This window comes from Pteropus alecto, unplaced genomic scaffold (genome assembly GCF_000325575.1).
Source record: "Pteropus alecto unplaced genomic scaffold, ASM32557v1 scaffold3, whole genome shotgun sequence".
Lineage (NCBI taxonomy): Eukaryota > Metazoa > Chordata > Mammalia > Chiroptera > Pteropodidae > Pteropus > Pteropus alecto.
The window spans coordinates 57,105,871-57,131,673 of record NW_006442484.1 but is presented as its reverse complement, the minus strand read 5'-3'; the positions used below and the strand labels follow the sequence as shown (position 1 = coordinate 57,131,673).

The 25,803-nt window shown below is 35.0% G+C and overlaps 1 long non-coding RNA gene across 1 annotated transcript in view; it reads left to right on the top strand.

Annotated features, from left to right (window-relative positions):
• The window catches only part of LOC112470271, a 42,632-nt gene extending 30,650 nt beyond the window's left edge, over positions 1–11,982 (top strand). The window contains exon 3 of the long non-coding RNA XR_003042912.1: positions 11,862–11,982. This is a non-coding gene — a long non-coding RNA (uncharacterized LOC112470271). The remainder of the gene's footprint in view (positions 1–11,861) is intronic.
• The last annotated feature ends 13,821 nt before the right edge of the window (positions 11,983–25,803 follow it).

Here is a 25,803-nt window from a genome sequence, read left to right as displayed (position 1 = left end):
AAGTCTCTACTCTGTCTTCCTGAAGACTTTCCCAAGGGGAAAGGAAATCTGAAATCTGATTCTATGACAATTATTAAGTAGACTACTTTTTCAAGGTACTCTTATTTTGCCAAATCACTAGAGTACCACAGAAGTAATTATTATGTAATGTACTAGTCAGTCACTGATGTGTATTTAAAAAATTCATCTTCCACAGGAAAAAGTAATTCAAAGTATAAACACTGGAATTATCTAAATCCATAAACACTTTTACTCTCTTTTCTGCCTCCACTAATTTCAAATCCTCAGAGTAGGATAATGCAAAGTGCTTCACTCTATGGCTCCCTATCTTTCCAGAATTAGCTCCCATTTCCATCACCCTAGTCTAAGGCAGTGTCATCTGTTGCCTGTTTGCTACAACAAACTTCAAAAGATCTCAGTAATTTTATCTTGTTCCTCCATACTCCACAGTCCATTGTCCACACAGAAGCCTTAATGCTCTTTCTAAAATGTAATTCAGACATCACTCCTTTGCATAAAACCCTCCAATGGTGTCCCATTGCATTTGAAATAAAACCCAAAATAGTTGCCCTAATCTTTCCAATCTCGAAATCCTTCCTCTATCTGTCTCTCTGATCTCAATTGGTATCATTCTCACCACTGGTCATGACTCTCCAGCCACACTAGCCCTTCTCTTTTTCAAATAAGCCTTTTTTTTTTTTTTTTCCATTTTTATCAATACCCTTGCAGTTTCCTCTCTCCAGGCCTAAAAAGGCTAAATCCCATTTTTCTAATCTCACAACAAATTTCACCTCTTTGGAGATGTCTTCCTTGTCTCACCCACTCTAAAGTAACTTCTCTCATTTCCGTCGCTTGTTATTCCATTATTTTTATTTTTATTTGATAGAATCTCTCACTGTTAGATTTTCTTATATTTTACTTCTATATTATCTGTCTCTGCCTCTAATATACATGTGTCGTAGAACTTGGACACTCAGTTAGCTTGTTCAGCTCTTTCTCTCCAGTGCCTAGAGCAGCCTCAAGAACATAATAGATGCTCATTGTGTAAAATCTGCACCCTACACCAAACTAAATATGTTTTCTCCCTAAAATGTCCTCCATCCTCTCCTATCTCTCCACATTTACTCATGCTACACTCTTAGCCAAAATTTCCTATTGCCAATTTCTCTTATTCTCTAAATTTTACCCATCCTTCAAATATATAATTTAAATACTATTTAATTTATGACAATTTTGCTAACCCTTCAAACTAACATTGCTACTTCACTTCCTTAAATCTTTATAGCACTTCCCTTATCTTTTTGATATGCCACTTAGGAAATTATGTCATATATTATAGTTATTCACATATCACTTTATCCCCACCATAAAATGGTTAGCTCCTTAAGGACTAGAACCATGTCTCATTTATCTTTGCACCTCTAGCACTTAGTATAGTGGGTTGCCTTACAATACAAGTTTTATAATAAATAGATTGTGTGAGTGAATAATGCATAAATTTATCTATACCCCTAGAAACATAACCTCATCAGAAATTTAAAAAGAAACTCAAACTTTAAGATCTTTTTCAAACAAATGGCACTCCTTAGTAATTTCTTAGAAGACAAAGAGTAGAAACAATTCTCTTCATATTTTTCTATCACTGACTTCCGTCACTTTTTTTGTAATTTTGAGTGCCATGTAAGCCAACAAGTTTTGTGTTCCAGTTCCAATACGGAATTCTTTTTTTTTTTTTTTTTTAATTAGCAACAAACTCATTGAAATATTATTTTAGGAAAAAAAAAAGTCTTGCAGAGCAGAGCTGCCTCAGTGAATGGAGCCAGTCAATAGCTGAACTAAATCGATTCAATTAAGCTATATTGAAGTAGTTAGTCAAAGATCTTCATTTTATCTTGGCACTAGAACAAAAATACAGAACACAATACCCAGAAGGCAAGTTAACAACATTGTTCTCATTTTCAAGTGGGAAAAGTATGATTTGGTTCCTACAAAAACAAAGGAAATATTGAGGAGGGGAGACACTTTACGAAAACTTTGACCTCAAACCATAGCCCACATATTACAGAAAACATAAACTACAGGATCAGTCTCTGGCACTGAATTGATTATCTAATACTAACTAAACATGTGCCAGGTACAGTTCTAAGTCCTTTATATATATCAACTAATTTAATCAGTACAACAACCTCATAATCTAATAATTATTATTATTTTAGCATTATCATCATATATTACATAATGAAATAGATATTATCACAGTGCATCATCTTTATATAATGAATGAGTAAATGAGGTACAGAAAGATTCCACCCACAGCCAAAATCACCCAAGTTGCTGGTAGGATAGGAATTCAGTCATTCTGGCTCCAGAGTCCGTGCCCCTAATCATTCCAGTGTCCTTCCTCTCCAGTTCTATAATTTTTTTCAAAATATACTATTCATCTAAAGAAAACCAAACTCTTTTTCATAGTCAGGATAATGGATTTGATAAATCCATTGAAGAAAGTTTTCTGCAGATTTCTATAGATAATATAAAATGTCTTTTCTTTCTGATTCATGACCCCATGGAACTGTACTGGGCAGTGAACCCCAGAACCTTGATTCACCTAAGAATACCCCAGAACCAGAGGAGCAGCACATATGCCCCAGGTTTTTCCACAGTCTGACTCTGATCAACTCCCCAGCAGCATAAGCAGAGCCTGTCTAAATCTGTAGAGCCCAGTGAAATCATTTTTTTCTTCAAGGATTTTTTTCCAGTGTGGAGAACAAAATCATGCCTAATAAGAAAGGTATTTAGAGAAAAAAAAATATTATGCTGTGTTTAAGAGAAACTACATTTCTACTGCAAGAAAAAATGTTCGTTGGCAACTATAGAGAGATACTAGCTTTAGCATGGAGGGCCTTTAACTCTGTAGAGGGGTAGCTGTAAAGACAAGGCCTTACACCTTCAGAGGAGGTTTTGCACAAAAGAGCACTATCGGACCAGTTCAGGGGGCTCCTGCAGATGCTCCCTAGGTCCCATCTCTTTCTTCCTTACCAGCCCTTCTCCATTTTTATCTAAGCATTCCTGTACCCTCTGATCTTTGCACTGGTCTCCTGCTGGGTGACCCTATTTCCAAGCACCCCCTTCTTGTTTCTAACTTCAATCCTCCAGCTCCTCACTTCCTTCTCTCCTCCTCAGCATAAGCAAGGGCACAGACTTTTAAATCACACCTTGACATATACATTTTTATCTTTTTTTCTCAGATCAGAAGCAAAAATGGTTTTCTACTTTGTTTCTCCTGTGGTTTTCTATCCCTCTTCAGGAAAAAAAAAAAAAAAGCTCATGTAATCAATTCTTTTCCTGTAAAATTTTCAGCCATATGTAAATCACCACTCCAAGAAATATTATCTGAAGTTTAAGAGTTTAATAAAATATAAATAGCTACCTTGAACTCTAGATTAAATTTTATTATTCTGAGAAGTATGCAAATTCCAAGTAACAGCTCAAGAGAAAAGAAAAAAATTTAAAGAAAACTTCAGTATTTTTGCAATTATTCCAAAGAAGCTTATATCAAAGTCACTTTGATTTATAAACTTCAAAGACACACAGATTCCATTTATTGAAGGGCCAAGTCAGAAATATTGATAAAACCATTTAGTTATTCTTTAGAACAGATTAACCCTGATTTTAACTATCCTACAACTTCTTAGCATGAACTTAGTTCATATTTGTCATCAATTGTCAATTCCTGTGCTCTTAGATATTATATGTTAATATCGAATAGCACTTTATTATTTATCACTCAGAACATACCTTTCTGAGGCTAGACCACATCTAGTTTTATTTATCTTAACTTCTACTAAGAACTTCTAAAACTATATTTTATTCAATTTAATTGATATATTCGGGTCAGTATAGCTAATATATTTCAGAGAAAGACTAAAATTTGCTCCTGTTCTTAAGTGTCTTTCTCTGCAGAACTACTTGCTGCCTTTCCCTGCATACCTGCAAGCAAAATTTGATATTTATACTATATAAAAACTTTCCTAGCATCATCATCATCATCATTATTATTATTATTATTGTTATCATTAATGCTATTGTTCGAATTATTATTATTATTATTATTATTGTTATTATCATTAATGCTATTGTTCACTTGCCCCTGTTTCCCTTCTTTCAAGCAGCACATGTTTCTCCTTTTGCTGCCCAACTAATCCCACATGTTACTTTATATCTTCCATTCCTCTGCACACTAGTTTCGTGTTTCCTACCAACTACAAGCACTCTCCAAATGGATGTCCATAACCTTAAATTCAAGAAGTCCAAAATTCTGTGCATTATATTTCTTCTCAAATAGGACCCCTTTACAACCATCTGGTTTCAAATGCTTAAGAATCAAAACTGAGAGATGTATTTAATTTTTCCCTATCTTTCTCTGATTTTCTATTTCCTTTCAAAGAGCTTTGCACCTCTAGCACTTAGTATTCCTTTCATTCGTAGTCCAGTCGTCACTAAGTTCACATCTTTAACATTGTATACATGAACTACTGCAGCTTCCTCCCTGATTGCCAGTCAGGTTTTTCCCCTCCAATGCAGCATGAATACTATTGCCAAGCTAATCATGTGAAAGGATATTTTCATTAGATCATTCCTATCAGAACCTTCAATGACTTCCTACCACTGAGGCACCAGTGGTGCTGGCTTATGAACATTCTCCATAAACCTGATATGCTCTGGCTGTTATCAGTCCATTCTCTTACTCCACAATCTACAATCTCATCTCCATTAGGCTCTCTCCATACAGTTCTCCAAACCAGTCAGATACATTGCCAAATCCTTCATTTTCTCCTTTTAGACTCAACTCAGATTGTACCTTTTCAGAAAGTCTTGTCTATTTATTCCAGATCCTGACTATGATCTTTCTTCTTTGAACGGCTGCTACAAGCTTAGTTTGTTTTTGCAACAAAATGCTCAAAAATATCAGCTCTTCTTGCATGTTCTTCTTTGCCACTAGGAGAGTGCTCCATATTTAGCACTCATGGCAGACACTCCATCAATATCTTATAACTAAGGAATGGTTGTCTTTACAAGAAAGTAGGCTCTGGTCAGCCCCTAGGGTAAAATTATACACAGAGCAAATAACTTTTCTAGATCTACAACCATTGACATCCAATGAATGACATTGAAAATAAAGTCTCTGTTTTTGCATTCGTGGCCCTCCCTGATCCTATCTGTAACAGCTCTACTATCACACGCCCCTCACCATGCTTTACCTTAACTATTCAACTCTGCTGAGAATGTTCCTATTGTTATTCTCTTTGAAATGAGTTAGCTATTCAAATCAAACCATTAGAAAGAGGTCAAAAAAAGAAACCTACTAAAATCTGAAGAAAAGAAATAATAAAAATAAATGTAAATATAACCAAATTGTAAGTGAAATCCAAGAACTGGTTCTTTGGGGAAAAATAATAACTAATTTGAAAAAAGAAATTAATCCATTTGTAAATGACCATAAGGAGAGAGAGAATATAAAAACAGAGAAGGAAGTTTTTACAATTATTTTTAAGTATTATGTATAAATCTATTCCAAACCTTTTCAACCAGTTCCAAGAGAGAATTAAGCCCTAAAGCATCTGTTGCATGAAACAAATTAACTTCTTTTCTGTGCATCTAGAATGGTAGTAGTTATGTACCATCTTGGGAGAAATGAAAATATAGTCCCACAAACCATTCTTTGGAAACTTAATTTATTGAGATCTCACAAAGAACAATTTTGTGAAGATAATATAAATTACCAAAAATAACGTAAGTAGAAGAAAACTAATTAGAAGAAATCATAAAAGAAATTGAATCACTTCAAAAAACAAATGACCTTCAAAATGATACAAAGCAACTAGCTTTATGGGTAATGTCTTTCAAATCCTCGTTCAATATATGCTTCAAGAAATAGAAAATAACTGTAGAGCACCAAAAATGTTTTAGGAAGCTAAATGTTGCCCCCCATCCCAACATCTGATAGAGAGAGGAAAATATTAAAACTACAACCTTGTCTTTGTAAATATAGATCCAACAATCCTAATAAACGAACAATCTAGCCAAATAAATTCTATTGTACATTGTAAAGAATGCTCAATAAGCAAAAGAGTATATCTTAGAAACACAGATTAGGTTTATTATTCAAAAAGCAATTCATTTAAATAGTAGTTCAATAGATCCATTTAGAAAATGAAGATTGAAATATTTTCAATCCATGCTTTAAACTAGAAAGAGAATATTTCCTTAACATAAATAATAAGACCATTCTTAAACTTAAAGCCAGAGCCACACTGAATGTGAATTTCTCAAGAAATGATTTTTACAGTATGAATAAGATGAGGACACGTCATGTTACTGTTAAGATTCAACATGGTTTTAGAAGTTCTGGTCAATACTTTGAACTTTTTAAATCAAAAAAGGTAAACTTTTAAGGTGTAGGTAGGAGATAAAATCACCAGCATTTTCATGGCTATAATTATATATCTTAAAAAGCCAAAGAGAATTAACTGAAAAACTTAGTAAAAGTTCAGTAAAATAGAAGATATGTATATAAAAATAGAGAGCTTTCGAATACATCAGCTAAAATTAGTTTGTAAATACCATGGAAAACATTCTAATTCTAATAGTAACAAAACATACAAAATACCTAAAACTAAACTTATCAAATAACATCTGAGATTACATCAATAAATCTATAAAACTTTAAATAAATATATTTTTCAATCTTGTATATGGAAAAACACCATCTCCTTCTATGAGAAGAGCTGATATTAAAAAGATGCCATCTTTCCAAATTCAAACACCCATGAATTTTTTAACTTGTCTAAATGATTCTAAGATTCATCTGGAAAAATAAAATGTTGAGGCCAGCTGTAAAAAACATTAATGAAAAGAGTAATGGATGAGGACTTGGCTTACCAGATATAAAAACTTTTATGAAACTACAATAATTTAGATGGTGTAGTAATAGCACAGGACTTGACAGATTAATGGGACAGATTAGATAGCCCTGAAATAGGACTAAAAATATACAAAAACTTAATAAAGAATAATAAATGAAAAATCACATACCATAAAAATGCTGCAAGTAACATTGGTGAATATAAAACTGATTTAAAAGCAATAGAATATATCACCAAGGAAAAGATACATAGATTTAACTGCATAATTTTTTAAAATTTGTATACTATTGAAATAAAACTTATCTAATGTAACATCAATATTTTAAAAGTTAAGAACAAAACTCTATATCAGAAAACACCATAAAAATATTTAAAAGCAAACTGCAAAACTGGGAAAAAAATATTTGTAACATTTATGACAAGTTAATAACTTGATTGTATAATAGTATTTACATATCAATGAGAATAATAAAAATATACTGTATTTGTATTCAACTGCTATAACAGATTGCTACAAATTTAGTGTCTTAAAACATCCCAAATTTATTTTCTTACATTTCTAGAGATTAGAAGTCCAAAGTCTGTCTCACTGGGCTGAAGCCAAGATGTCCACAGGGCTGGACCTCTCTAGAAAAGAATCCCTTTCCCTGCCTTATGTAGCTTCTAGAGGCCATCTACATCTGTCCTCAAAGCCTTCAATGTAATATCTTCAGGTCCTCTCTTCTCTGCCCTCTGCTTCCATCATCACATCTTCTCTGACTCCAACCATTTTGCCTCCCTCTTGCAATGACCCCACTTGGATAATCCAAAATAATCTCTTCTATCAAAGTCCTTAATTTAATCACATCTGCAAAATCTCTTCTGCCAGGTAAAATGACAAATTCACATGTTTTAAAGATGAGATTATAGACTTCATTGGGAGGCCATTATTCAGTGTTCCACACAACAGAAAAATAGATAATGTAGCAGAGATAATAGAGAGAAATAACGAAAACAAATGACCAATAAACATGTGACCCACATATTCACTCTCACTAGGGTTCTAACAACTGGAAAATAATACAATAGTGAAATACTTTTTTGCCTAACAAATTGATATAGATTTTTCTAAAAAGTGAATGCATGATTCAACAAGAATATATTTTCTGAACCATTCTAGACAATAATTAAGTAATATGTTTCAGAAACCTTAGAACATGTATGTCATGTGATCCAATAATTTTATTTCTTGAAATTTTTCTTAAAAAATTACTTAGGGAGGTATCTGGAATACATTAACAAGGCTATTACCCACGATATTTTAAAAGAATAATAAATTAGGAACTACATCCAACAATAAGGTATTGGTTAAACAAATTACAATAAAGCTATAAAATTAAATATCATATAACCATTAAAATTAGATCTTCAAAGATTTTTAATATTATCAGGGATATTCTCACAACATACTGCTAAGGACAAAAAAAACATAATACAAAACTATATATATTATAAAATATATGCAAAGAGAAGGCTAATAATGGTTAACTCAGAGTCATGGGATTATGGCTTATTTTATTTTTCTTTATTATACATTTTATATTTTCTAAATTTTAATAATAAACATTACTGTTATAATCATAAAAAAAGGTAATTGAAAAATTTCAACGTAAAGAACGACAGATGTTGGCCATTGAGCCTTAGAATTCTAAGTAGGTGGAAAATAAAGAGTGTTATACACCCCCAAATGGCAGTTCCCACACATCAATCAGAGACTAGCCATGCACATTATTCCTTTCAGAAGCAAAGCCAGCCAGCACCATGTGCAAATCAGTTTCTCGCAGTTATGCACCGTTGCCAGGAGAGGAGCAGTACAGAACAGGCTCAAGCACAGAACCTCAGACTGCAAGTAGAAACAGGTTTTCGTCCCTGCATTTGGGCCTAGAAAGAATTATGAGCATACTGCAGAGCCCTCCAGAGTCAGAAGAGAAGAATTAAGCAATATGAGTTTTAATTAAATTCTAACATAGGAAGAAGAAACTAATTTAAATGACTGAAGAATTTGCCAGATAAACACATCAGACACAGCACAATTCACGATGCAACATTTTTTTAGTTGGAAAAAAAAAAAAAAAAAAGTAGAATTTTGATACAGGCTTCTAGTAGGAATACTCATTCAAAGTGTGAATTAGAGCTACCTGATGCTAACTTTGTCAGTAAGCTAATGGAAAGTTAGCTTTCCGATAGCAAAGATGTTTTGTTCATTGCCATACATCCAATACCTAAAATAGTAGCTGGCAGGTAAGTACTCAATGGGTAATTGTTAAATTAGTGTTGGGTCCATAGAATTATATAAACTTTTATATTCTACCTTCAAGTTAATTGAGGCTTATCACTTTTATAGGATTTGAACTCACGACCAACCATAATTAGGGAATTAATGAACACATTTGTACACTGAAGGGCTATTAATTTCAGGGGAATCATATCTCAGAATCTGGAAAGGAACTTGAACTTCTTCAAATGCAGACCCATCCATTTAATGTGAGAGAAGAACTATATCAGAGTCTGAAGTAAGTCATCCAAGTACACAACTCTAATTGATAACAGAACCACAGTGGAGGGCTCTTTCCTCTTCCTTGCCCACCCTGAAGGCAAGCATCAGATGCTGCCATGTGGGTGACAAGGCAAGTGGAGATATGTTCCATTGGGCCAGTTATATGGGCCCCTACCTCTCTTTCTCACAAAATATGATGATCTGTCATGCATATTACCTTACACTGTCTAAATCCAGAACCTGCCATTTTCATTTTACTAACTCTAAAATGCAATATGGGTGACATTACTTCTCTCAAGACTAATGGCAGAGATCCTTTTTTAAATCAGGTGCCAAGTGATTTTGAAATCAGCTAAAGGAACATCATTTCTGAGGATGCTGAATATCGCAAATCCCGTAGACTTCCTGCTCCTTGTAATCGTGCTGTTCATCTTTGAAGTCTCTATATTTGACATTTTGCCATTGTCGGCTCATTAAATAAATTACTTATTAAAATAAAAGAGCATCCCTGCAGTAAGTGCCTGGCCTGCTGACATCCAGCTGAGGAATGATGCCAATTGGTTTTCAGCTTTGTCTGATTGTACCGAGTCAGCTTGGCTGGAGCCACCAGCTCCCAAGCAGCCTCTACAGAGGCTGGGGGCTCACAGAATGAGGGCATGGGGTCCAATGCTTACAGTGAAAGTACATACTTTTACAAATTGAGGGTCCAAAAAACACTGTTATGCCATTGCAGGCCATTTACTGTTCTTAGTAAAAATCTGTGATTTGAAGATTACCTTTTTTATATTCAAGAGGAGCTAGGCAGATAGATTGCCCGAGTCTCTCACAGAAAGATGTGGACACAAGCCTACCAGAAGTGAACACAGGGACAACACCGTCATAAACAAACTTCAAGGCAAAAGAAAATTTTGAATTCCCTTGCCTCTCACCTCGAAACTTTTATTCCAAAACTAAAATTGAAGCCATAAACATAATACATGAAAGATGAGATTCCTCTACCCTCTCCAGGTTTCCCCCTGTTCCCCTGGAATGTGAAGCAGCAAATGTAGATTTCTGTGATTTTGTGCAAGGAAAGCTGGAGCAGATAAGGTCTTAGCTGAGCTGGGAATTTGATAAATATTTTCATGGACTGCTGAGTCTCACTAATTGGATACTTTAAAGAAACTGAAGCTTTCTCTTTGTAACTTCTAACACCCCTTTAACCCTTACAACTTGTATAGACAATTTTTTAAACAAAAGAATGTGTGATCCCAAAGAATATTTTCTTTTTATTTTCAAACAGATAACCCAGTAGTAACTTTATTATGGCTCCTACAGAAAAAAAAACTGTTGCTTTTTCTTGCTTCTTCAGAACTGCAAATAAAGAGAATTTCTTTCCATTATTCAATTGAAATGAAATTAACATTAATTGAACATTAAGTACTAAGGAAACGCCTACTAGAACTTTCACACTTCTCCCCCACCATCCTCATCTTACCAATCCCTCTGCTAACATGCCAGGCAGAATGACGTCTCTTCCTATTGTACCTAAACAAATCAGTGTACAGGGAAGTGATTTATCATTCATGAAAAGCAATCAGATTGCTTGGAGCTGACAGCTGTTCCCAAAATGCAGCTGAGAAACAAACCTTTGGCAAAGTGTAAAATTTGGAACAAAATCATACTACTATACTTCAGCTGGCAAGAAAAGAGGCTGACAGGGAGCTAATAAACAAAATACCATGCAGCCCAAAATGTACTAGCTAGTCTACATTTATGAACAAAAATGGTCATTCTTCCCATTTTTCCTAAGTTACTTTTAATCAAACAAAATTTCTATTAAAAGCAAAATATTCTCTTCAGGGTTTTTTTTTTTTTAATGATTTAGGCAAATTTTTGGTAACGACTTTTCTTCACACAATTCATTATGGGAAATGAACCAGAAAAAAAAATGCTTAAACATGTACAGAGGTTAAAGAGGGACACAGCGTTTACTAGAAAAGGAAGAATTCCAGTATATTCTGGCATCCAAGCCATAAGAGCCATAATTCATTTCATTTCCCGTGTCGAGAATTCTTTCCCATATCTCTCTGCTTGTCTAAGATCTGTCTTTTCAAACAAAATATAGATCCTCATATAACTTCCAAAATGCTACAATTCTGAGATGATTTTTCTTTCTGTCCTGACCCTCCGTGATCTCACCTTCCTTTGAACTCCTGTAACATTTCTTTCAGCGGCCCCCTCTCTGTGTTTCTTCCCTTATGTGCCTTCATCATCTCTGATCCCTTTCTCTTTCCACCTCCACCCCATTCAGTCACATTGAATCTCTTGCCCTATCCAAGGCAAAATATGTTTCTCATACCTTTATGTTTCTTTAAACACTGGTGTTGCATACTAATGATTTCTAAATCTTTTTTGTGAAGCAAAGAAAGTTGCCTGCTGACAGAAGAACTGAGACTGGATTGAGGATGATAATAAAAATTCATATTAGCTGCTCTTGAGAATAGAAGAGGAAACTTATGTGGGATGTGTAAAGAATTTCTGGCAGCATTGGAGATTGGAGAACAAAATTTTAAGTTCATCTAATTGCATTGACATCATTCCCATTTCATAATCCAATCCTAAGAGCTGAGAAGATGAAAAGGTGAATTCATCCAAAGAGAGGACAAAATTCCAAGAAACTGGAGAGAGAATGATTCCTGTAACAGACTGTGGAGTTAGTTAGAAAATAAAAGAAGTGATGCCAAAAATAGAACAGATGCACTCAGTAAAATGGAGAACCCTTTCTTGCTTTCGCAAAATCTCCCAAAGATCTCTCTCTTGTGCTTCCATAGCAGGTTCCACATACATCAATTGCCATATTAATTATGTCACATTAGATTATGTTCATGTGTAAGAACATTTTATTCTCCTTTGGATCTCCCCCATGGCTTTGCCCAATGCCTGATCAAGAGTAGGCACATAGTATGCATTTGTTGACTTAAAGAATTAATTTTAAAATATATCATTTGTGTTTTGCTACCTGTTATAATTATGTATCTTTCCATGTGTATTATCTATCTTCTCTACTGTATTATGTAGGTTAAGAGCAGAAATCATGCCTGTGCTTCTTTGATTCCCTGGGAGTGTACCATAGCAATAGAAGAAAAAATAATTTTTCGTTATTGCTGTCGAAGGGGGAAAAATGATTAAAACAGTAAAGCGAGGTCAATTTCTGCAGTTTTCTCTCCCTGAAGCTGTCATAAACTTGTAGTTGAGTTTTCAGGCTAAAGCAAGAAAAGAAAAAAAAAAATTATGTAATTCGAAGAACTGTAGTGACAAGTGTTGAAAAAGATGATCCTGGAGATAAATGGCTCTTTGTGTCGCCAGCACCACCAAGTACTTCTAGAAAATTATTTCCCAGGATAGAACCATCCCTGGGGTTAAAAAGGGCATTTTACAAAATCATCACAGTGCGATGGAACTATCCTCCAGGACAATGATTCTCCAATCATGGTATGAGTATCCTCAGGAGAATAGAAGGTGATTCTAGAGAAATAAGGAACCCCAGGATAAACACAGTACATTTCTAAAATATTACTAGATGTCATATTAAAACATACTATTAACATCAAGAGAATTGCAGATATATTATGAGATAGAATATAAATTTTAAGTGAATTTTAATGATAAATATGAAACTCTGTATATAAAGTAAGTTAATGTGGGCCCTGCCCCTAGACCCATTGCATGATATCGAGATCTGACTTGGAGGGCAAGGAAATGATATTTACTTTCCTTAGCTATTCTAACACTTCACTAGGTGAACTTCAGAAGTATTGCATTATCATCGCTAGCTTCTTGCTGATTTCATTAAACATCAAACAATTTCCTAAATCAATTGAATTTTAATTGGGTCTTACCACCGGAAAGTTCATTGGGAAGATAACTTTCTCACTACCAAGCCAAGTCCCTTCCTTTAATAAATATATAAATTGTCCTCCAAGTACAACACAATCTTATGTGAGTGCAGGTAATACAAATCACATAAACACATATGAATTTATTTGCCCTTTTAAAAAAACTTTATTTCTATTTACTTGGAACCTTTCAAAAGCTTTGACTAAACTGTTCATTTTCTCGATCCAATGTAGATCCAGTCCTACATCCAAATTCACAGAGTTGGAAAAGAATGGCTAGATTTCATGCTTCAGCATAAACACTGCACTGATATTAACCCAAGTTTTTAGTAGACTTTTCCCCTCCTCCACACATTGATTTTCTATTTCTGTGTTTATGGTCTTAAGGTAAAGGTGCCCTTGGAATCTTAAATTGTAGTTAGAAATAAGTATATATAAATTATAAATTAAAATATAAACAGGAAATTTGGCTCTTTGAGGTAGGGAATAGAAAGGAACATGGACTGTTTTCCTTCTTCACAAATTTATGCTCCTCAAACCATCCATGGCTACACTTCAAAACACTGCCATCCACAACCCCAAGAGAAGAGGATTCATCCAGGTAGAAGTACACATTCTAAAGTGGTTTTACCCACTCAGAGAAAAAAAAAAGTCTAAAGAAGACAAAAAGAAAGAGAGAGATTTACAATGTTATTTTTTATGTATGCTCCACCAAAAGCCAATAGTAAAGAATAAGGGATACCTAGGGATAACTTCTTATAAACTTGTAATTAATTTATTATGTTTACTCTCAAACTCCTGCTTTCTCTCTAAAATATTTACATCATTAAAATTCAATATTCAAATATATATGTGATTTTATCTAAAGTAAATTAAATTTCAATGAGTTTGCATTTATGTTTCTTTAATCCACTTATGTATTTGTTATTTGATCGTTAGAACATTAGCTAATGATTTCCAAGGATGAGACCATACAAGTAGGCTTTTTATGAATCTCATGAAGTTTTTTTTTAATATTTTGATTATTTAAACGTTAGTCATTTTAATCAAATTTCCTTATTCAATTGCCAAATGAGCCATTTTTATAGAAAAAGCTGAAATGTATTTAAAGGAAACCACAATAAACTTAAAAATTGTTCTCATTGGTCTTAATACGGAAACAATTTAAAGCCAATTTGGTGTTGGGTTAGACATTTTTCAATCAGCAGGGTAAACTAAATTATTCAACAACAAATACCCAGAAAGTTTTCCCTCTGTACAATTATTCAGGTTAAGCAATCAAGGCACAGTCCCAGAGATCTCCTATCCAATTTTCACTCAGATTTGGTTTTGGAAATGCTGCTTCCTTTCATACTTTTCTTCTCTCAAAAGCCCATAGCACATTTTTCAAGGATTTTATTGCCAACTGCCTTTGCTTATTCTTAAAGTATCCTTCTTCATGGAATACTTACTAGTATTTTTCCTCGATTATCTTTACCTATTTGGCTTATCTATTCCCTATTTTAGGATTATCTAGAGGGATTTACTACCAGATATGCTTCCTCCCAGACAAACACAACATAACCTAATAGCTGCCCCAAATGCCTCACAAAAGTACAAGGTGTTTGGAAAGTACCTGGATGTGTTCAACGTTATTTCAGTTACAAACTTTGTCTTTGATTCTCCACTCTCCATATAGAAAAAAGACAAATAGAAAGTACCCATTTAAGCTAATCTTCTCTATGTGCTTTCACTTGAATTAGTTCAAATTGGATTTCTATTTTAGCATGCATTTGCATATTTATCATTAGGCTCAGAAGTCAACTGTTGTAACTACCTCTGAACTCCCTTAACTCATCATCAGGAAAGAGTAAAATAAAATTAGATTCTGACACAGATAATTTTATCTGTGTTTATTAAAGCATAATCTAAAATGGATGCAAAAGATTTCTCAAATTAGGAATTATATCTCAAGTATAAAGCCTAAATCCCATTTACATGTAATATGTGCATGTTTAAATTTCACTCAGTCTGTTCTGCTCACAGCCTGACATAGCAGGCTCTAATCAGTAGTGTTCTTAAGCACCATGAAAATTCTAGACAAGAAATGTCCTTTATTGTATTCATGACAAAGATTGGACGTAGACACCTTCAAAGAAGCATAATCTAAGAGATATGCAGCCTGTCCATAAATACCAGTAGAGAAACTAAGTGAGACTAGATGAGGCAAAAACAAGTTTTCTTTACATTTTCCTCATTCTTCCTTTCTTGCACCAACACACATAGTACCTACTATGCCTTGCAGTTAATGGAGGTGCTTAATACATGTTGAATTAGCAAAATAAGCAGGCAAGTAAAAGCAGAACCACAATTAGACCAAGAGAAGAGGGACCTCAACTTTAGAGGATGCCACATTCATGAGGGGTTCCACTCAGGCCCTTCTCTCTTCTAACTATATCCCTCCCCTTGGGGCCAAAGGGACATGCCCACTAAAAGCCTGCCCACTAGCCCCCTGCCTAACCATGCTCTGGGAGTGGAAGACCTTAAAATTCCCTTCCCAAATACTCCTGAGTGATTTCCAGTGCCTGCCTAGGCCTCCTTCCAGGGCCTGTCCTCCCAACAACTGACCAAACTGATATACACGCTTCCAGTGTGGCCAATGGTTGCTGATTGCAGGAAGTGGGAGAGTGACGTTGGACAGAACATGGACGTGCAAGCTCCATAACATGCACTTTTGTGAAGCCCCTCCAAGAACTGGAGGAACCAGAGATGAGAAAAAAAAAGGAGGGAGCCAAGTGTGGGTACCAGGAATGGATTCTCCCAGAACCACCATATTCTAGCTCAAAATTCTGAGGAGTCTGAGAATTCTAAATTTGAACACTTCTCCCTCATTACAAGGGTATATTTGTCAACGTAGGAGAATAAAAAATATTTTAACAGTTTGTAAGCTTGTCTTATCATTTTTAAATATTTAGACACATAATAGGTAATTTTCTACTTGTACTCTTACCCCAGACTTCATGAATGTTAAAGGCAGGTTCTTCTATGCAAAGAAGGGAAAGAAAGGGCAGGAAGAAGAACTGGGAAGAAAAAAAGAGAGGAAAAAAAGTAACAATGAGCTGCTCCCCAGACAATGATTAGGTATTTTATCCTGATATACTGTACTCAGTGCTCAGTAAAATTCTTGTAATATTTCAGGTGTTTAATATAAATTTGTTAAACAAATAATCAATCAGTCAATAATGAGAAAACCAGGCTAACTTTTGTACAGACAGTTATGGCCAAACTAGGAATCACAAACCTTTCCAATATAACCTGCCAAGTACTTATTCATGCACCTGATCCCAAGCTCTAGCATTGAAAAGATAAAATTGGTGACTAATCTATTGCATAGAACTCTCCTGACAGATCCACAAACAGATCTGCCACTAAAGAAAGAATTGATCCCCAGAGAAACATCCTCACATCTTGGGCTTCAGACAGACCAAATAATGAAAACAAACAAGAAGGTCACCTTAGAGACTTCTGAAATTGTACCCATTCAAGATGAACACCTTAAATTTGGCAAGGACGGTGAAGATGAAGGAGTCCGATGTAAGAATATTTCAAGGGGAAAGTCAATTAGGTCACTAAATGTGGCTAGTAACATTGTTAATTCAAGTATACTTGTTTAAACATTTAACATTTCTATTTTTGTACATAAGCGTAATAGAGTAAGATCACATGTTAATTCTTCTCTCCTCCTACTTCTGTAGCCCACCTTCATTTATCTGCACGGTGGTTTGCTGTTCTGATTCTCAAATCTAGAACTACTTGGAGGCATTTAAAAAAAACCAGTGCTGGGCCCCACCTATAAAATTCTGATTAAACTGAGAATAGGCCCTAGGAATTGGTAATTTTAAAAATTGTTCCAGGATATTCTAATGTGTAACCTAGGATGGGAACTACTGAGCTCTACCAAGTATAGCTGCTTGGTTCAATAACCTGATAACGGTATTCTCTACCCGGAGACAAAGAAAAAAAAAAAAGAATGAAGGTCCTCTGAGGAGGTGACCTGAAATGTCCCAATTCAAAGAGATGGTTATTATTACACCATAGAATTTTGGTTTCCAAACATATCACCTTGCTTTTATCATTGAAATTAATTCTGCGTTTGAATGACTCACTTCTAAATTTTTTAAAATCATTGATTTGTGTTTTGGTTTTCCAGAATAGTAATTATCCCTCATATTTACACTCATCTGAGTGTTTATCGATATTCTCAATTCTTTTAGCCATATTCATAGTAAGAATGTTTAATAGATATAATCCTATTCTTCTCTGCAGATGGCAAACTTAAATAAGTCTAAAAATCTCCGGGGTGTTTGATAAAATTCACACTCTAAACTCTACCTAGAATTCCCATACAGTAAGTCTGCAAAGGGGCTTACAAGTTTGCATTTTTAACAAGTTCTTCAGACTATGTTATTGGTGATTAGCATGCAACGCTTCAAAGAAATACTGCTCTCAGGGCATCTGGGGCTATGGATAATAACTAGACATGATAGATTTCTTCTCTTTCTCCCACACTCGGGTATTTTATAAAACAATGGCACAGTCATTCCAATTCTATCGGCCATTGGAGATTACAAGTAGCTTGATTTCCTTGACTCTTGATAACATTAGGAAATACCACCTGTTTCAGAGTCTACAGTGTACTCAAATCAACTCTTATGTTATCCTGGTAAACTGACTTAACTTTACATAAAATCCTTGAGCTGATTGTTTATCCTATTTTCATTCTTTAATATAGGGCACTATACAGTAAATTATCAGTTAATTGATGATAATCATGCATATGCCAAAAATAAGCATGATAATGAGAGTTTTGAACAACTCAGCTTACAATGATATCTTGATAATCATACAGTCAGCCAGTGCTGTTTCCTGATCTTTTAGGACTTTTCCTCAATTATAGAGGGTAATTAAATTGGTAAGGCACCATTTGATCCTAAAGCCATATAGGTTGCATCTCAACTTAGTTCTTTTAAAATATTACTAATTAATTGTTTGATGGTGTTTTTCCAACTCCTTTACCAGGTATTAGTGTAAACTGATACACTGCTTGCTATTTTGCAGAGAACTGTCCTTCATGATTTCTCAAAAACAAAGGCTGATGGCTATGCAGTGACATCTGCAATTGCTAAACATTCCCCAGGTCCAAATGGTACTTCATGATTCTTTTTTCATTTACTCTGTACAATCCTATAAGGTAGGAAATATTATCTCCATTTTACAGGTATGGAGAGCAAAGTTCAGAGGATTTCTTTTCCCAAGGTGACTCAATTAGTCAGTAAGTTGAGAATAAAACCTGGATGTTCTGAACAATTCTCTTTCCACTGCATTACACTGCCAATCATCTGGCCCTGCCAGTTCAACTGTAAACAGACATTCCAGGTACTCTTTACTTCTTTCTCAGTCAGCCTTCCAATCTTCTCTCACAGCTGATAATCTTTCTAGCCAAGTATTCACATCTGGCCATTTATATAAAAGGCAAAATGAAAATTACATTAAAAGCTTCTGCCATTTCACTGTCCTCTATCATTACCTTTTCCTTTTCTATTTATTGAGGGGTCGTATTTTCCTGATCATCTTCTTTTGTCTATTATATTTATCATCTCTAAGTATTAGAATTGGCCACAACTGTGTGGTTGGCAGCATACTAGGTACTACTGTGGTCATATAACAAAATGACAGTCTCAGAGTGCCAAAAGCACACTGGCAACGGCTGATAAACAGGAGGGAAAGTAGATGTGGGCAGGAAGAGTTGGGCCAAAATTAACTGAAATAAGTGTGTGCTTTGACAAGGACCAGGTGCAGAATGGATGGGTGGGAGGCGAAGGGAGAGGATTCTGCTCTCCTAGTCCCCAGAGCTTGGCCACTACTCTGCACCATCCCTAGAAGTGGAGATGAAGGGTCATAAATGTGATTACTACATGTGCTGCCAATAAACAGACAATAATGACTGCTAAGATGGGCGCCTATTCTGGGCTTTTTGGGGAAAGGCTTACCTGGTTCACCTGAGATATCTTTCCCTTCACTGGCTATCTCTCATCTCTATCATTACATATATTAATTTTAATTGTTAGACTATTTTTTGTTTGGTTATTAAAATTCATTTGTAGCAAGACCTCAGTGTTTGAACATGATTATAATTTTAGCCAACAGAGACTATTTATTTACTCAATATGTGGTTATTGTGCATCCATAATATTTGTGAAAGTCACTGTGCTTGGGGCTAAAGGAACAGAGATGACAAGACATAGATATTTCCTGCCCTCACGGAACTAACATTCTAGCTCTCAGAATTCTTGCTAAAGTTTACAGAGAAACTTTCACATAATTGGATAATACATTTCCCATCAGTGTGCAGCGTGGAATCATATGAGTAGTGAAATGGAATTTTTACTCTAATATTCCAAAGCCCAGGTCTTAGAGAGTTTATATTAATTGGCCGTGGGAGGAGGCCTGAATACTGACATTTGGACATTCCCACAGATAACTGAATATGTCACAGGGGTTGAGACCCAGTGTTTCCTACCCTCACTTGGTCCTAAGGATCATATGATTAAACCTGGGCCCCATGCTCACCACATCCGAGTAAGAGGGCTAGGAGTCTGTATTTTTAATAAGCTTTCCAGTAATGTTTATGATCAGACCAATTTGAGAAATACCAATTTTTTTCAAAATAAAATAAAACTTGTCAATCGAAATGTGACTCAATCGATCATAAATTCTAAGTTTTAAGTTAAATTAAAAAAAATTGTAATCAGTTTTTATTATTAATGAGCCAGAATTTGCCCTTATAGTAAATATCATGCTATTGTTTGTAAATTGTCAGAAAGAAATGAAATTAAAATAAATACAGCTTTATATGTTGTTGGCCTTTGAAGAGCCAAATAAAAAATGGACTTTGTCCTGGCATTAGCACAATTACAAATCAGTTTGTTAAAATATGTTTGGATTCAAAACATCTGATTTCTTGTTCAAAAACTAACCTAAACATTTCTTGTTAAATGAAATTTAGTCATGACTTAAAATATCTGAAGAAAAACAGTCATCCAGAAAATTAAGGTCAACCAAAAACAGATGGCATCTATGAAATCGAGTGTTGAGTTATCTGTTATGCCAAGTAAAATAATAAAATAAAATCTGTTAGACAGTTCTTCTGAAATTTATATGTCTTATCTGAGAATGCATTTATTTTTTTTAATAACCCAGACTTTTAAAATAGTAACAATAGTAACAAACCTTTCATTTTTCCTTTTAAGACATGTCATTTGAAAATAAAGTTCCAGGAAACAGTGTTTGGAGGAAATACATTTTCATGTAACAAATCAGTTAGGTCTTCTTGGGACCCATTACATACACTACATTTCTATTTACATCCATTAGAAAAAAAAAAAAATCTTTTTGCTTTCTTACTAGCTTTTTAAAGAACTTTATTTTCAGCCTAGTGCTACTTTTGGAGGAAAACTTTTCCCAATTATGATGCATAAGGGGAGAAAGTATGCTTTCAAGTCTCAGGCGACTAACCCATCTAGACCCCCAGAAAAAGGTAGAGAGAATAAACAACATTGGCAAGGGAACCACATGGTGCTGGTGAAGACAAAAATAACAGATAATATTCTAGAGCAACAAACACAATGAAGCAAATGGTGGTTGTTGTAGAGCTTTTTCATCATTCATTTCCACTACATATTTCTATCTTTTAGATATAATGAGTGACCCAGAATTTTCCATCTACAAATGGAGAAAACCTTTTTTCAGGGCACTGGAATGTGAAAGGCATGAATTAAGATGAAGAAATGGGCATTTTCATTTTGATTGGAGCTAAGTAGCTTAAAAAATGATAATGGGATTGAAAATGTATTTAATAAAAAATTATGCTGTGAATAATAAATTGGGTATTGTAATTCTGACATTAAATCATTTTCTAAAATATCTCATTTTTTTAGTAGAATGTGAGTTCAAAACCAAAAACCAGAAAATACATTAGACATTTTTCTGACCTGAAAGACATTTTTTTCTCTTTGTAGGAAAAAATAAAAGGCAAACCCATGCCCTAAAGTGATATTTATGGATAATGTAGTGTATAGTTTTAAACTGAATGGATTGTGAAATGCTTTACAAGTGTGAATTCATTAATAATTACTAAATTCCTTTGTAGAATATAGCAAAAATGCTATTAAAAGAAGCCATACCCCTGTCCTGTCTTCCAAACGGCTTTTCCTGTACTGAGTGCTACACTGAGGAGCTGTGTATTTCATGATTATTCAAGTTCCTAAGAAGAATTTGATCTTTTCCTGACTAATGATACCATTTGTTCCAAACATCTGATTTTCAAGTTACAGAATAAATGATTCACAGTATGAATATGGATTTATTCCAATATAACTTGCTCTCAAACAACATTTGCTGATATCTCACTGAAATCTAATGATGTGAATATTCATGTTATGTTATTAAATAAAATAACAATTTATCAAATAACCACATCGTACCAAAATGTATGAATATATAGCTATATGTTGATATGTCTGAAAGAAATTATAGTTGATTCATACTTTTTCCCACAATGAACATGGCTTCCTATTGTAATTTAAATGTATTTATTTTTATTTTATTGTGTTGTATTTTACTCATGGTAAATGTCAAGGAATAGCCTTAGTCAGTTAGATAAGATATAAGATAATAGGCAAGTTTATCACACAAAATTGTATATAAATAAATTAAGTAAATATTATCAAGATGATAAAACTGGGGTTGGACTTGTTATCAGAATTTTCAAGACCCTGATTAAGTCTTTCACATCTGCTCACTCGACACCTGGGCTCCTTCATTGCCTCACAAACATTCACGACGACCTAGGGCCCTTCTAGATACATACGTGCTGTGTCTCCAGATGCACCCAAGGTTTCCCTCAACATGGGCAGACCAAATTGGACCCCATCCTCAAGGAGTTTAGAAGAAAAGGGAAGCCATGTTCACAAATAACAATCATAAAGACAATATAGGATAAATTCCTTAAAAGGAACAAAATAATAATTCTAAGACATTTTAACACTTTCTTCCTATGTTTAAGTCCATTGCCCGCCTTTCCCCCTTGGATATCTGTATTGTCTCTTCTTATGCACCTTTAGTCTCTGTGGCTCCTTTCCTCAGTTGTGACACCCTCTCTGATTTTATTCCGCTTTCTCCTCTCTTTTACACCAACAAATTTCTGTCTTTCCTTTCTCACAATGAATACGCACATTTACTGCCCCATTGTCTTATTCTTTTCTAACAAGGCTTGGAACTGTCCTTCCAAATGTAGACATCTACATAGAGCAGTATTCGACAGTTTCTCTCTTTGCCCATGCCCCATCTCAGAGTCAGGCTAAGCCTTCTCCCTTCAAAGAATCAGTCAGAACCCTACCTCCTGAATAGCCTCTGGCACTTTCCATTACTTTCCCCAAGAATACTGCAATACAGCAAAGCATAAAAAACAGGAGACGTTTGGAATGGAATAGAGGCTGGTAGCAATCAATATTTCTTATGCAGGATCTGAGTTCTAAATCCGTGTTAGAATGTGTCTAAGTCTATGTGACAAAGCTAAAAATATTAATATATACACCACATTTCTTTCTCTGCCAACTTCAGGAGATGGATTAGTTGCTGCTCACTCCAGGGCCTTCTTTATGCTGACATGAGGTACTTGGTGAAGAGTAAGACCCTAGAGAGCAGAGAGCTAGAGACCAATGGAATAGATCTAGAAAACTGAAAGAGAGAACAAGGGGAAGGCAGAGTACCTGGCAAACCTAGGAGGGAGGAGGTAGGGCTCTGGTTGGCTATCTAGGGGAGAGAAAAGAGAGTTGGGAGAGTCAGGGAGGTGGAGTACTGTAGCCATGCAGATAATGGGAATATTTGCCATGTGCCATGCAATGTAATTCCAGTTTGCCATCTCTTCAAACTACTTCCGTAAAAGAATACAGAAAACAGAATTATAAAGGCATTTTATAATTTATTTCAGTTTCTTCTGATTTCAACAGGAAAGACCTAGATTGTTTTTTGGAAACATGGCAAAGTGAGAGACATCCCTAGATCTCTCCCTCGAAACAACAATAAGCTAAACATTTAAAACTCAACAAAAAACACCCAAACTGCACACCAGCACGTCTGAGCATGGGACCTGCGCACAAGAGCTATCACAGGTCAGAACCCTGGGTGTTGGGCGCTGGACTTGGAGTAATAAAGAAACTTCCTATCACAGTCACTAGAGCTACCTGTTGGGAGAGTGGGAGGGGAGAAGGTGCAACGACTTCCCTGAACAACCCTGCCTGGGAGTGCTGCAAGCTTCCTGCACAGCAGGGCCCAGTCATCAGGGCAGAAAGCAGAAAAGCAGGACGGGACCACAGAGAAACAACAGTTGATTTTTGCCAGCTGCGGTTGCAAAACTGAGGCTGAGCCACAGCCTCCAACTCCCAACCTAGAGGGCCCCTCCTCCCATACCCTTCAAGATACAGGGGAATCTGAGCAAACACTGCCGAGGCTGTCGTTGACACTGACAGGGACTGAAACTGAGGGTAGTGAGTGTGATTAAATATATACAGGAAAATTGAAAAGGAGTTATTAAGGCTTTATATAAACCAGGGATCCAAGAGGCTTAGACGCCACCTACTGGAAACCAAAAGAAAAGCGCCTTCTTTGCAACAGGCTAAAGAGAGACCTTTATATAATAAATCTTTCTGGAAAAACAGCAGAATATACTTTCATTAATGCTCAGGAGGAGAAATAGTCCATTAAACACCATGAACAACCAAGGCGACAAGGCATCTCAGAAAGAAAGAGAAAAATCTCCAGAAAATAAGCTTACAGACATAGAAATATGTGACTTAAATGACAGAGAATTCAGGATGGTACTTCTGAAAAAACTCAGTGAGTTCCAAAATGAGTCATATCAACAATTTCAAGAATTGAAAAAATAACTAAATGAGCAGAGCAAGGAGACTGACACCCTCAAAAAAGAACAGAATAGATCTTCTGGAGATAAAAAAAAAAAAAAAACACTGCAATAGTTGAAAAATGAAATAGCAAGATTGGGAAATAGAGTCGACCAAATGCAGGAAAGAATCAGTGATATCGAAGACAGAAATCTAGATATAAATCAGAAGGAAGAAGAGAGAAACTGAAGAATGAAAAATAATGAAAGAGAAATTCAAGATACCATCAGGAGAGGAAACATAAGAATAATGGGCATTCTCGAAGATGAGGAAAAGGAACAAGAACTAGAAAGCATTTTCAGATAAATAATTGACAAGAATTTCCCAAATCTGAGGAATGAGCTGGAGCTTGGAATTCAAGAAGTCAACAGAATATCTAATTATTTCAACCCCAAAAGGCCTTCACCAAGACACATTGTATTAAAATTATCAAAAATGAACGACAAAGATAGAATTTTCAGGGCAGCCAGGGAAAAGAAAACAGTAACATATAAAGGAAAACCCATTAGATTATCATGGGACTACTCAGTGCAAACCTTACAAGCCAGAAAGGAATGGAATCAAATATTTAAATTAAGTGAAAGGAACTACCAGCCAAGAATAATGTATCCAGCTAAGCTCTCCTTTAGATATAAAGGGGAAATTAAGACCTTTTCAAACATACAAAAATTGAGAGCATTCTCCACTACAAGGCCTGCACTACAGGAAATACTGAAAGAGATGAGCTCATCTAAAACAAAATGAAAAAAAAAAAGCATAATTAGGAGTAAAGTGACTATCAGGCAAATAGAAGCAGAGGAGCGCAACCCTTACCAAGAATAGGGCATTATAAGCTTAAATAATAAAAAGAGAATTGTTATAACAAGATAATAATGAATGTTCAGCATACATAGGAAAAAATTGAGATAACAATGACTGAAAAGGGGAGGATTCAAAGATCTAAATTTGCAAAGGAGAATGGAGATAAGACACGCACAGAAGGAAATGGATGACTGTACATAAATAACTACCCTTTGCATATTTGTAATGGTAACCACACACCAAAGTTTCAGAAATATATAACATAAAACAAGAAGAATTAGAGGGAAAACCCACAAAAGCCAACCAAAATGAAGAAAACAGAAACACAAGGACAAGGAAGCAATGGAAACACCGAGCTACCAGAAAGCAAAAAATAAAATGAATTAAGGACCTGAATATAAGACCTGAAACAGTAAAAATGCATAGAAGAAAACATAGGAACTAAACTCAAGGACCTAAAGAGGATTTTATGAATATGACCTCAAAAGCAAGAGAAGTAAAAACAAAAATAAATGAATGGGACTATGTCAAACTAAAAAGCTTCTGCTCAGCAAAAGAAACTGTCAACGAGGTAAAGAGGCAATCATCTGAATGGGAGAATATATTTGTAAGCAATGCCTCTGATAAGGGCCTAATATCCAAAATATAAAAAAAAATCATGTGAC